The following is a 15030-nucleotide window of genomic DNA, read 5'->3' on the forward strand; positions in this document are numbered from 1 at the left end:
TTCATATGTAGTTTTCATTTACATGTGCCTACATTTTTGGCCCCATGATTATTTCAAGTTCTCCATGGATTTCTCAGGTACAGAATACTTGTCTAATTATTTTGACATATTCCTGCTGGGCAGTAAATATTGTGGAGTTTTATGTGAATGCATTTGAACATCAGGTTATATTTTTTTTTACTATTTTTTATTTGCTATGGCTTATGAAACTTATGTTCTAAGACTTGCTTAATTTTGATTTATGTTACCAAGTGATTCAAGGTGTCAATGGACTTTTTCCAGAACAGAAATGTGTGGGGCCAGGTCTCACACCTCTAATAAAGAAACAACTCAGACTCTAAGGGTTCCTTGCCTTATTTTAAAATAAACTCTGTTAAAATCTTGTGTGCTGGCAGTGAAGAAATAGATGACCACATATATTTTCTTCTTGAAGGCTCATAATTTTTGTGCATATGTGTGCAAAATATAACAATGTGAAAAGAATGTGTACAACTGGATTACAAAAAAAGAACTGGCTGAAAGAATACTTATATGGAGATTATTCCTTGAAAACAGAAATTGAGAGGGCAGGTTAACATTTGAGCTATGGTTTTCTTGGTTAATACTATTTTTGCTTTTTTAAAATTTTAGCTAAAAAATATGGGTATAGCTTTCTAAACGATAGAATCCAATTTCAAGAATGATGAGGTATTAATTGAAAATCTCAAAATCTTTTGAGATTATCTTCACAAATTATTAGGGCATTTCCTCAGAAAATTTTCTTCATTTATTGTATGTGGACAGTGAGGAGAAGGGAAAAGAAAAGAGCAAGCTTTCTCAGCAAGTGAAAGGTTTCTTGTTGCCATTTTTGATTTTCCCTGAGTTTATTATCCTCAGTAGGAATATCAATGTCTTTTCTGATAAAATCAACTTCCAGCCAAAGTTTTAAAAAAGGCAACTACCTACCTTGGGTATATGTCAGTTTACACAGGAAAAAATTTAAACAGAGTTTGAAGAAATATAGGAAAGACTTTTGTTAATAATTAACAAGGCACAGGAGCTCTTATTAGACTAGACTGGGCTATGCTGAAATTAACCTGGAGTAATTCTGATTTCTTTTTTTTTTTTTTTTTTTTGAGACGGAGTTTCGCTCTTGTTACCCAGGCTGGAGTGCAATGGCGCGATCTCGGCTCACCGCAACCTCTGCCTCCTGGGTTCAGGCAATTCTCCTGCCTCAGCCTCCTGAGTAGCTGGGATTACAGGCACGCACCACCATGCCCAGCTGATTTTTTGTATTTTTAGTAGAGACGGGGTTTCACCATGTTGACCAGGATGGTCTCGATCTCTTGACCTCGTGATCCACCCGCCTCAGCTTCCCAAAGCGGTGGGATTACAGGCGTGAGCCACCGCGCCCGGCCTTTTTTTTTTTTTTTTTTTGAGACAGAGTCTCACTCTGTCACCAGGCTGCAGTGCAGTGGCGCAGCCTTGGCTCACCACAACCTCTGCCTCCTGGGTTCAAGTGATTCTCCCGCCTCAGCCTCCTGGGTAGCTGGGACTATAGGTGTATACCACCATGCCCAAGTAATTTTTGTATTTTTAGTAGAGACAATGTCTTACCATGTTGGCCAGGATAGTCTTGATCTCTTGACCTCATGATCCATCCACCTCGGCCTCCCAAAGTGCTGGTATTACAGGCGTGTTCCACCATGCCTAGCCAACTCTGATTTCTTACCCACACTCTGTGTTCACTGCTGGTCATCAGGAGGGTAGGGCTCTTCTACTCCACGTAGTCACTCAGGGATCCAGGCTGATGAAAGCTCCACCGTCCTATAACTCCACCATGTCAATAGGTAACTTCGGAGTTGGCCATGACACAGAAAGAGGGTATGGGGCACTCATACACTTCTCCAGACAGAAAGTTATGACATCACCTCTCCCCAGGGCCATTGGCCAGAACTACTCATATGGCTTATCCTAACGCAGGGGCCTGGGAGGTCTTCCTGGAGGCTGGGGGAGGAGAGGAGAACTATACATAGAGTACACTAGCAGTTTATTGTCTGATGAAATGTACTGCAAAGTTATCATATCCAGTATCTCTACACAACACCTTTCCTTTCTAAATCAACCACACTTACACTTCCTTCTGTTCTAGGCAATTGAGTTATTCAAATATTTTTAAATTAACTTCACATTTTTTACTTTATGATTTTAGGTGAGAATAAGTGAAACAAAGATTATGAAGAAGGAAATAGTGAAGGCATAGATATAATCAACAGTGGAAAAATGTCTAGTAACCTTTTAGCCTTCATCTGTTTATAGACTTCGTTTGTGTTATTAACAGTACTTTCTTTTTCTCAACAAAATCATTACTTGAAATTAAATGTAACTGCAAATAAATGAGGATTGATTACAAAATCACTTCAAGGGATATCAAGCTAGAACTATGAAACTATACTTGCACAGTTTCAGTAGATTGGATTTTATTTGTACTTCTTTTCTTAATTACCTGCTCATCTTTCCCTGAATCTTAATCTCATGTTCTCTTCCTTCTTCTATCTCATGTTTTTCTTTTTAAGTATCTTTGTCAGTTTATTAAAGTTTTTTTTTTTAACAAGCACAGTTTTCATGTAGGGCACATAAGGAATAAACAAAAATGTCAAAAATCTGTTTATTTTGCACTCACACTTGATTGTAGGTTTGGTTGGATATAGAACTTTATGTACAAATTTATTTTCACTCAGAACTTCAAAGGCATTCCTCCCCTATTCTTCAGCATCCCATCTTGCACAAGAAATCTAATGCTGTTCTTGTTCTCGTTTAGAGATGGTACATTTTTATTCTGTCTATAAACTTTTAGAATTTTCTGTGTACTTTAAAGTTCTGAAATTTCACAAGACATAGTCAAATATACATTTTTTTTTGAGGCGGAGTTTCACTCTTGTGCTCCAGGCTGGGGTGCAACGGCGCGCGCAATCTCGGCTGACTGCAACCTCTGCTTCCCGGGTTCAAGTGATTCTCCTGCTTCTCGGCCTCCAGAGTAGCTGGGATTACAGGTGTGCATCACCATGCCCAGTAAATTTTAAATTTTTATATTTTTAGCAGAGACATGGTTTCACCATGTTGGCCAGGTTGCTCTTGAACTCCTGACCTCAGGTGATCTGCCTGCCTTGGCCTCCCAAAGTGCTGGGATTACAGGCATGAGCCACTGCGCTTGGCCCAGAAGATTTCTTTTTTCCACCCTCTTCCTGGGCTCTGCTTCCTGCTGTTTTGGCTTCATTTTCTATGTCTTTTCTCCACCAGTTCAGCAAGATGACCACTGCTAACTGTAGGTTAGCATTCATGGCTGACACCCCAGAAAAAAGGGACAAATCTCTTTCCCAATATTTCAGACAGAATTTCCTGATTATCTTGACTTGGTATATATACTCTTTTCTGGATTGGTCATTGTGACAAAGAGAGTAAGTACTTTGATCCATCTACTTCTTACCACTTCTATCGCTACCACTCTGGTCCAGCAGAAGAGATAACATTGCAATCTCTTCCTTGGATCATTCCAGTAGCCTTTTAATTGGTTTCTTGGTTTATGACTTTTCTCTTTTTCAGTTTGTTCTCAATGCTGGAGCCAGAGCTGTTTATGTGCTTGTCAGATCAGAACTCTGCAAGGCCATTTTTTTTATTTTTTGAGACAGAGGCTTGCTCTGTCACCCAGGCTGGCGTACAATGGCACAATCTCAGCTCACTGCAACCTCTGCACCCCGTGTGGGTTCAGGCGTCTTTCCTGCCTTGGCCTCCCAAGTAACTGGAATTACAGGCAAATGCCACCACCTCTGGCTGATTTTCTGTATTTTAGTAGAGATGGGTTTCACCATGTTGGCCAGGCTTGTCTTGAACTCCTGACCTTAGGTGATCCACCCGCTTTGGCCTCCCAAAGTGCTGGGATTACAGGCATGAGCCACCATGCCCAGCCAAGCTTGTCCATTTCACTTCAAGGAAAACTAAAGTCTTCAACGAGAGTTTATTTGTTTATTTAGAGACAGGCTTTCACACTGTTACCAGGGCTAGAGTGTAGCATGGCTCACTGCAATCTCAAACTCCTGGGCTCAAGTGATCCTCCCATCTCAGCCTCCCACGTAGTTAGTACAATAGGCATGCAGCACCACGGAAGGTTGCTTTTTAAAATTTTGTTTGTTTGTTTGAAACAGGGTCTCCCTCTGTTACCCAGGCTGGAGTACAGTGGCATTATCTTGGCTCATTGCAACCTGTACCTCTCAGGTTCAGGCAATTCTCCTGCCTCAGCCTCCTGAGTAGCTGGGATTACAGATGTACATCACCATGTCTGACTAATTTATTTATTTACAGCTAGTGCTCGACTTACAACCGTGATTGGTTCTGACAGACTGATTGTAACACGATTTGGTCATAAGTTGAGTAGGCTATATGTACAGTACTGTGAAATGATGTTATAAAAATCTTTAAGTCATATTTTATCATAATTTTCTTTCATTATTGTTATATATCATAATTTTCTTTGTTCATTTTATGCCATTTGTATCATCTCTACACCATTTTGTTTCTTATTTTTACATTTGTCAGGTTCAAGTAAAACACTGCATTACCAGTACAACTGGTTTAATATTTGCAAAACATACAAAATTACAAAATACAGGTGCATACAAAAATACAAAATACAGTTGTAAAAAAATACCATAGGAAACATTTTCCCAATTGCAAAACATATCAAAATATATAAACATGTACGAAACATTTTATTGGCCGCTGGTACTTGGCTGCGGATCGTTGATGTCATCATCTGAGGCAGCAGTTGGGATTACCGGAGTTGGTTTTTTCATAAACATGGTGAGCTTTGTCTGAATTGTATGTTTCTTTTTTTCTTCATAAATTTCACAATACGGACGAAACACATCGTGCGCCATCCGTTCAATCCTTGCAAATCGTTCAATGTTTGGGTCCATTGCTTCAAAATGTACAAGAAGTTTATTGGGAGGGGTTTGATGAAAAATATCCAAGACACAAAACACAAATTGCTGTACCGAGTCTGGGATAACAGTTGAATGGTGCATGCGGAGATGGTAGTGCTGCCGGAAGCTGGGCCACACTGTCATATGCCCAGCTGGGCAATGTTTGCGCTGCCAGACGCAGAGCAGTCACAGCTAGGGATTGCGGTTGTAAAGTCGAATGGTCGTAAGTTGCATAGGTCGTAAGTCGATCAATACCTGTATTTATTTTTGTATTTTAGTAGAGGTGCGTTTTCACTATCTTGGCCAGGCTGGTCTTGAACTCCTGACCTCAAGTGATCTACCTGCCTCAGCCTCCCAAAGTGTTGGGATTACAGGTGTGAGCCACCGCACTCGGCCTTAATTTTTAAATTTGTTTTGTTGAGATGGGGATTCTCACTGTGTTGCCCAAGCTGTTCTCACACTCCTGGCCTCAAACAATCCTTTTGCCCTGGCCTCCCAAAGTGTTGGGATTACAGGTATAAGCCATAGTACCTGGCCTAGTTCTCACTTTACAAAATAACTTTTATTTTGAAATATATATACAGTGGAAAACATGAAACAAATGGAATAGCTAGATGATTTATCATGAAGTGTAAATCCTTGCAACTGCCACTTGAGTCAAGAAATAGAATACCATTGGGATCTCAGAATCCCCTCTTGTACCCTTTCCAATAAATAATTCCTGACTGCCTTTCAAAGGTTACCACTTTTCTGCCATTTGTGGTCATTGTGGTTGCATTTTATTATAATTTTATGACCCAAGTACACTTCCCTAAACACTATGATCTAGTTTTGCCTGCTCTATTATTTTATATAAATGGAATCACATCGTTTATGTTCTTTTGTGTCTAGCTCCTTTCTCTCAATGTTATGTCACTGTGGATAGAAGTAGTCTTTTTCTTTTTGATTGCTATGTAGTTAATTATAATGACTGTACTGTATCACAATTTATGCATTCATTTTCCCACTGATTGACATTTGGCATTTTTTAAAAACAATTTTTTATTATTTACTTTTTTGTAGAGATAGAATTTCACTTTGTTGCCCAGGTGGACTTGAACTCTTGGCCTCAGGTGATCCTCCCATGTTGGCCTCTCGAAGCACTGACAGTATAGGCATGAGCCACCATGCCCAGCCCTGTTTTTCATTCTGGTTGTCATTAATGAACTGGATAGAACCATTGATACACGTTTTCAGTGTACATTTGCACACACATCTGAGGTGTGTAAACCTGAGAGTGAAGGTTGTAAGCAGATTCCATGCATGTAATTAGCCTTAGCAGATGTGGCCACTTTTTCAAAATAATTTTCCACTGGCAATGTTTTGAGTTTTCACTGGTTCTATAATTTTGCCAACACTTGGTATTGCCAGTCTTTTAAAATGACACTATTTTGTGGCTGATTATGTTTCATCGCTGTTCTGCCTTGCATTTCCTTGGTTGTTAATGAGGTTAAGTGTCTCTCCTATGTATATTGGCTAATGGATTTTCCTTCTTCGTGAAAGGCGTAGTAAGTCTTTTCTCATCTTTGTCTTGGGTTTTCTGCCTGTTCCTTATCGATTCATGGGAGTTCTTTGTAGATTCCGGATGCACGGGCTCACGCAGGTTATACGTATGGTGCGTATCTCTTTTCATTCATTTGCTTGTTTTCTCAGTTCCTAAGGTTGTCTCTTGATGAATGGGAATTCTTCCAGTGTGTTTCAACTTACAGCTTTTCATTTATGGTTAGAACCAGTGGGGGAAATGACAGTATTTTCCATAGATAATACTGAGATAAATGGCTATTAATTTAAAAGGTGAAATTTGATCCCTATTTGAAACCATAATAGAAAATCCATTGCAAGTAGATTGTAGCTCTAATAAGGAAGACAATACGATTTGTAGAAGGAAAAGTAGTACAATATCCTTATGACAAATAATAAGATAAATAAAGATAACAGCAAAGGAAAAGCATTAGCCAGAGTCATCGTCACAATATTAAGTCTTCCAATGAATGAATATGACATCTTTCCATTTATTTGTGCCTTTTTAAAGTTTCTTTCAAAAATTGATTTCTTCATGGAAGTCTTATATGTCTTTTATTAGATTCATTCTAATGTATTTGAATTTTTATGATTATTGCTCTCTTCTTAAAAATTTTACTTTCAAACTGTTTGTGGATGGTAGAAATGAGATTGATTTTAACATTGGCTTTTGGCTTTGTAGCTAGCAACCTTCTTATGTCCACTTTATTTATTTGTTTTTGAGACAGAGTCTGGCTCTGTCACCTAGGCTGGAGTGTGGTGGCATGATCTCAGCTCACTGCAACTTCCAGCCTCTAGGTTCAAGTGATCCTCTCACCTCAGCCTCCTAAATGTCTGGGACCACAGGTGCACACCACCATGACCAGCTATTTTTTTCTTTGTATTTTTGGTAGAGATGGGGCTTCTTCATGTTGTCCAGGCTGGTTTTGAACTCCTAAGCCCCAGCAATTTGCCTACCAGAGCCTCCCAAAGTGCTAGGATTACTGGCATGAGTCACCGCACCTGGCCCACCTTTTAATTTTAATTATTAATGTGTAGATTCTTTCTGCATGTAAAACTCTATCATCTGAAAATACTGACAATCTTGATTTCTTACTTTTTAATCATAATTTTTACTGTTGTTTCCCAGGACTTTTGAGACAATGTTGTTGGGTAATATTAAGAATCTTTGGCTTATTCCTAGTATCAAAGGAAAAGGTTTCAATGCGTCACCATGAAACACACGATGTAAGAATAAGGACCTTCTTGCTTATTGAAAACAGTGGAGTACGGACCTTTTTGTTTTGACTATGGCAGGAATTTGGAGAGGGCTTGGCTTGGCAGTTCATCTTTGACCCATGTGGCTTTAGCTGGGTTGGCTAGGACGGAAGGACCTCTTCTCTCAAGATCACTTTTCCATCCATACTTCTGGATCCCTGGCATCTCTTAGATTCCCACTCTCTACTTGGCGGCTCATTGTCCTGGGCCTGCCCACAGGGCGTGGCTGTTTGCGGCACAGCAGCCTCAGAGGAGCTGGAGCTGGTGAATGTCAGTCTGGCTTCCACTAGAGCACATGTTCCTCTTTCACATGCAAAATCCCATGAAGTTGAGTCCATGAGGTCATAGAAATTACAATTCAACATGCCTGTTTCATTGAAAATCAATTTCCAATTGAAACTTTTTTTTTCCACACAGGAGTTTAAAAATAATAATCTAAATGTTTGTCATAGCTGAATTTTAGTACTATGGAATAAAGAAAAAATCGGTGATTCCTTCTATTTTGTGATGACAGACTTTTCCTTTGGAAGTTAAATGAAGGTATCTAGGGCAGGAGGGAGAGAAGAAGGTGCCCGTGTGCGTGGAAGGTGAGGAGGTGGGCGCAGCACGGTGTGTAGGTGAAGTGTGAGTGAGAAAGTGAGCATGTAAAGACGAGAGTGGGTAGACCACAGGAAGCTGGGTGGACCACAGGAAGCTGGATGGAAAAAAAAAGTCTTTGGCTTTACTTAACTGAAAGCAAGAAAAAAGCAACCCAAAGACAAGCGGAAAATCTCACAGGCAAAGTCTATAAAGGGATGGAAACAAGAAGTAAGCCCACATGTGTTCAGGGAAAAGTAAAGTGGCTGGCCAATTGCAGTCTGCTCTGTAATTTTTCCATTGCTTTGTAGTACTTTATATAGTAAGATAGTCTAATTAACAACAACAAGCACCACCAATGAAAGAGCCAATGCTTCCTGGAAAAACAAACAAAATTTTCTTTTTGAAAAGTTGGAGTTCAGAGTTTATGATTCTAGTGGTTAAAAAAAATACTATATTGAAACTGAAAGAATGTTGGCCTAGCGTAGTGGCTCACACCTGTAATCCCAGCAATTTGGGAGGCTGGGGCAGGCAGATCCCTGAGGTCAGGTGTTCGAGACCAGCCTGACCAATTCGGTGAAACTGCCTGTCTACTAAAAATAAAAAATTAGCTAGGTGTGGTGGCACATGCCTGTAATCTCAGCTACTTGAGAGGCTGAGGCAGGAGAATTGCTTGAATCCAGGAGGTGGAGGTTGTGGTGAGCTGAAATCATACCATTGTACTCCAGCCTGGGCAACAAGAGTAAAACTCTGTCTCAAAACAAACAAACAAACAAACAAACAAACAAACAACAAACAAACCAAGAATGTCAAATTAGGGAGTCAGGACGATTCAATCTTTTGTCTCAAGCTAAATATTGTACTTTGGTGTTTTTCCACTAGGTGTCTCTTTGCATACATGTTATGATTCCAGAGAAAGTGAATCTATTCCCGAAGGCGTTTGCTTATGTGGATTGTGTCAACAAATATCTCAATTTGGGGTGGGGGGTATTTATGAATATCTTTAACAGTTCTTCCTAAAGAATAAATAGGTGTGTTTTAGTGACATCTCTCATTCTTGCTTTAGATATTTTGGAGACACTAACCGAGATTTGTTAGCAGATGCAAAATTGAGGTCCTTGTGCCTGCATGGTTAGCAGTGTGAGGCGGTGCAAGTATTTCACGTGCCATGTGGGATTCTGACCAGGACGTGAGCCCTTCATAATTTCTCAATGAAGCCTCACCTAGGATGCGCAATTCCCAAACAAGATGCGTGCTGCTCTTCTGTGTCTCTTTCTGAGAGCTGTATGCCCTGCTGATCAGACCCTTCCAGACCACACCGTGGCAGCCTGGTCTGTGATTCCACGAGTAGCTCTTGGGCAGCCACATTATCACTGTGGCTCACCTTAGGTCCCTCTGAATTGTCTAAATTTAGTAAATAGCTTACTCATTCTAACTTGTCCTAAAGTTGAGGCAGGGCCAATGTAAGACAACAGATATTTATTAGGGGCCTACTGCATGTCTTGCCTTGAGTGTCTGTAAAAATTATTAGACTCATTCATTCTCTAAGAATATAATGAGATTAACTGTTTACAAAACAAAAACCAAAAAACCTGTTTCTAAGGATAATTTGAAAAGGCAAAGATTATTTATTATTTGAGATAGCACTGCTGATGACCACAGGGCTCTGGACCTAGAGTTTGAAAATCTGAATTCGAATTTGGCTTTAACTTGCTAGCTATGTAAACTAGGTAGTCTACCCAATCTGTATATTAATCTCTTCATCTGTAAAGATGTAAGTTATATTACTTCGCAGCATTGCTGTGAAGACTGAAGACAGTTTGCAGTTGTCCTGCCAAATATGATAAAAGTCTCCAAGAGAAGTCACCTTATTCTGGGTAAAGCAGCCCATACCATGGTGACATACAGTAGTTTAACTTCTTGTGATCTCTCTTGTCTGATAACCCTTGGGCACGACCTTTGTAAAATTACAAGGCCCCTAAAATGGTATTTCTTTCTTTTTTTCTTTTGAGATGGAGTCTCTGTCTGTTGCCCAGGCTGCAATTCAGTGGCATGATCTCAGCTCACGGCAGCCTCCGCCTCCCAGGTTCAAGTGATTCTCCTGCATCAGCCTCCCAAGTGGCTGCGATTACAGGCACTTGCCACCATGCCCAGCTATTTTTTTTTTTGTAATTTTAGTAGAGATGGGGTTTTGCCATGTTGACCAGGCTGGTTTTGAACTCCTGACTTCAAGTGATCCACCCACCTTGGCATCCCAAAATGCTAGGATTACAGGTGTGAACCACTGCGCCCAGCTCCTAAAATGATATTTCTTAAGGAAAAGTCTAGCCAGACCGAAGGGGATTTGGCTCCAACTGCCTTCTAGCCAGTCAATGTCCAGTTGCAGAGTCCCATGCTGTATGGGATATAGCTGCTCACTTTGGTGAAACGCGTATTGAATGGAATAATGTTTGGCAAAGTAGAAATAAAGTGACTGGCTGCCTCAGAGCCATGCACACTGTCTGAATTTCGCCAAGCAGAAAAACATATTATCTTCTGTAGAGAGAAAATATGATTATTATTCACATGGAGAAATGGAGAGATGCAGATTGCAGAAAGGTAAGGGACATCACTTGCTATTCCTATCTGGCTCATCCTAGAGCACTGTATCAGCTCTTGTCCCACAGACGGTAGTGAATAGAACTCGGAATCAGGGATGTTGGGGGATATCCTAGCAGGGACTTGGAAGGAGCCAGGCTGTGCTCATGGGACAGATTGTAGTAGGTTGCAGTGGGCCTAACAATTGATACCTTGTCTAGGAGCTACCAATGCTTCCCATGTCCTCATTAGGGAGCTGGTGCCCTTTTTCTTATGTAGCAGCTTGAGGACAGTACAAACTTCGGAGATGGCTCCTTGAGCTTCAATCCCAGTCCCTTAGAATCACACCTCAGCATACAGCTAGCTTGGATCTTAGAGTGACTGACTCCTAAAAGTTCCTTGAATCTGGAGCTGGCCTAGGAGAGGCAGGTGTGATGGTGTGTTTTATCTGCATTGGTAAAACCGAACGGAGCTGCCACTAGGGTGTGTGTTTGTGTGTCTTTGAGGGGCAGGTGCAAATGTACTTCATGCGACCCCTACCTATATACATAAGTGGAATCATTGAATGTCTATCCCTGTTTTGGAGAACTAGGGACAACAATTGCTCTCCAGGTAGGTGTCATGGAACTTAAGACAACCATAGAACAAACCCAACTCTGTAGAAACAAGTCCCAGTGCTTTTCAGGGCATCTGGTCTACCCCAGGTTCTGGTGAAGGGAACCTTGATTAGGTGCAACCAACGCAGGGTGCATGTGGGCCAGGGCTGGGCTCTGGGTGTGGTGAGGAGGATCGGCTGGGCGTGGCCCACAGCAAGGCTCTGCTTGGCCTAACCTCACGGTGCCTGCAAGTGCAGACCACATTTTAGAAGTTTCAGGTTCGGGAGGCCCACAGAAGGACAAGAGACCCCTGTAGTTGAGCAACTCGAGGGAACTTTGTACCTCCAAGAAGGGCATGGCCAATAGCCATTGACATTTGGTAGGCTCTTCCAGGATGTAAAAGAGGCAAGTCGTTTGAGATCTCTTGCAGTTTGCCACCTGTTTGTTACTATGGTAAAAGGGTCCAGTGGGAGGAAAGGTTGACATTACTGGCTAAAAGAAAGTTTTCATCTCCCTTAGCTTCGTGGATTTTGTGTGTCTGAGCCTGTCAGGGCTGACAGCTTATGTGGGAATTTGGGAAGGGAAAGCAGGGAAGAGGCCTGCCAGTCTCCAGAGATGATGGATTGCAGTATTTTTACGGTGTCGAAAATAAAGTCATTTTAAGCATCATAGTTTCTCTGTTTGAAAAAAGCTGTGGTTCTTAAAACCATCTGTCAATTCATCATCAAAGTGGAGAGAAGGCAGAAAAGAAATGCAATGAAATGAGTGGAAAAGACCACAATAAAAAAGATAAAGGAAAGAGAAAGAATGAGAATATTCTATAGCAAGTTAGGAAATGGATTGGAATCAGAATGACACTTTGAGCTTAAGTTAAAAAGAAAAAACTTAAAATAATTTAGATGAAGCTATTTTCTCCTTCATAAACTTCCTGAACAAAGTCACAACCCCACACCACCCCTTCCCCATATGTCACTGTACACAGCCGGGCAGGGAAGTCATCTTGCGTTTGCTTCTTTCTTTCCTGCTCTGCCTTGACAAGTGATATCTCCTACTAATTGGCAAAACAAATGGATTATCTCATGTCCTTTGCTTTTCTGTATGAGCAAAGATGAATTTTCTCTTCTGTTTTCCATGGCATTGCTGTGATGGACTATTATTTAACAGAACATGCTTGCTTACACACAGTACTTGCCATCAGTAGAGTGTGGACGTTTGCTGCCACATGGATTACCTGCTTGTTGATGATCGAGACTTTTGCCATGAGGATAACCAGCATTTTCTGTTTCCTTTCAGCTCTGGCTTCTGGATTAAGAATAATGCACATGGTTTGCCTGTGTTTGTGGACTTTCTATAAATCGATTTGCTGCTGTGATAATGTCTTGTCAAATGCTAGCATTGTGATTTTAAAGGATAAAATAATCTGTGGGTTTTAAAAATTTTAGTTCAAACCTGTTTTGTTTTCACTTAAGGCTCCGTGAGAAACAGAATCAACCTAGCCCATATGGTATTTCAATTGGAAAATTGTCTCTAAATCACAATAAATCATCTTCTTTTTAAAAATGTGTAAAATATCAGGCATGGTAGGTACTTACTTTGAGCATCACTCCAAAGATGATAATGTCTATTAGCAAATAACCAGGACAGTTACTTCTGCATTATTTAAATCAACCAATCCCCTTCTTGGAATTTTTTTCTTGATTCTTAAAAAAATATCGATTATGCCAGCCTGCGTTATACATAGTGCATTTGTTGCAGATGGATATTCTTGGTTTATTTTCTGGGTTTAAAATAATATAGGACAAGAGTCCATATTTCTATCTTAAATAACTTACTAAACAATTTCTTAAATTGCTAGAACACGCCTGGTTTAAGAAGCATGCATTTTTTGACTAAAACAAAATGGAATGTTTCTTTATCAATCTATATGAAAGAAAATGTCTTTGAAATTGACTTTATTACTCATTTGCTAATGAAACATATTTTCTACTTTCCAGTTACAGAGTTTATCAGGAATGCATTTTATTTCATTTTACAAACTTAAACAGTGAATGATTTCATTGGTTTGGCTATGTGTCATGTTGTGGTATGTTAAGAAATTGTTCTTTAAAGAAGATAACTGTTTTAAATACGACTGAGATAACTAGTCTCTTAAACCCTGAAACAAGGCATCAAAAATGTCATTGGGTGAGTTGGCTGAGAGTTTAACCAGCCTTGAAGTGTGAAAGCTATTTTATTTGATGAAACCTGTTATCACACTTGTTCAATCCCTTTAGTTGTGTACTAATTCCATTAGGAAGAGTAGTTTTGTATAACGAAGCTATTTCTAGGTAATGGCTCCCATTCTAGGTAATTGCTACCACTTACCAAGCATGCACTGTGCCCTGTGTGTTTCCCATATGGTATCTCATTTAATTCTCACAAACACCTTATGAGTTTTTTATTATTATTAGAAGAGGAGGCATCTGCCAGTCAGAGCGTTAAGTAATTTGCATAAGTTTTCACATTTAACAAGTGGCAGAGTTGGGATTTGAACTTAAATCCATTTGACTCTAATCCACATACGCTTTAGTGCAGTAGTTATATTTTAGAGACAGAGTCTCACTCTAGTGTTCAGGATGGAGTGGCACAATCGAAGCTCATTGCAAACTTGAACTCCTGGGCTCAAGCTATCCTCCCACCTTAGCCTCCTGAGTAGCTGGGACTAAAGGTGCACATACCATACACTGCTAATTTTTAAATTTTTTGTAAAAATAGGGGTCTTGCTATGTTGCTCAGGCTGATGTCACACTCCTGGTCTCAAGTGACCCTTCCATTTTGGTGTTCCAAACTGCTAGGATTATAGATGTGAGCCACTGCACCCAGCCCAGTTTAAAACATGTATTTTTGGCTGCGTACTCATAAAAGGACTTGGGAACCTCATGTACACCCTTGTACTTCACATTGTCACCTAAAGTTTTTGCATACATGTAGTTGAAAAGATGTGGTTTCTGGCATATAGTAAATATTGGTGGCAAAAAGGGTTGCACTTCTGTATAAAAGTAATCTATGCAATATAGATACTATAAAGAGTAGGTATGTCCCATAATTTTTTTTTTAAAAAGTGATCTTTAGGACTTGTACATTTTAAATTGTTTTCTTTTCTCTTGAAACTCGTGTTTTCATTCCACTATCATATGGATTTTTATCTTATTATATGATATTTTTTCTTTAAGAGACAGGATCCCACTCTGTCACCCAGGCTGGAGTGACAGCAACCTTGACCTACCTCCTGAGGGATGCTCCTGTCTCAGTCTCCCAACTACGTCTGCCAGCTGCCACGCCCGGCTGTTGTTGTTGTTTTTTTTAATAGAGATGGGGTCTTGCTATGTTGCCCAGACTGCTCTTGAATTCCTGACCTCAAATGATCCTCCTGCCTTAGCATTTCAAAATTCTGGGATTACAGGCGTGAGCCACTGTGTATATTTTTATGCCTGAAAGTATTTTCTTGATAATTCCATTATACATTT

The 15030-nt window shown here is 40.1% G+C and overlaps 1 protein-coding gene across 5 annotated transcripts in view; it reads left to right on the top strand.

Annotated features, from left to right (window-relative positions):
* The window catches only part of IPCEF1 (interaction protein for cytohesin exchange factors 1), a 198782-nt gene that overhangs the window by 70179 nt on the left and 113573 nt on the right, over nucleotides 1–15030 (top strand). The gene's annotated exons all lie outside the window — the stretch shown is intronic.

This window comes from Sapajus apella, unplaced genomic scaffold, assembly GCF_009761245.1.
Source record: "Sapajus apella isolate SASKATOON/1434 unplaced genomic scaffold, GSC_monkey_1.0 scaffold105, whole genome shotgun sequence".
Taxonomy (NCBI): Eukaryota; Metazoa; Chordata; class Mammalia; order Primates; family Cebidae; genus Sapajus; species Sapajus apella.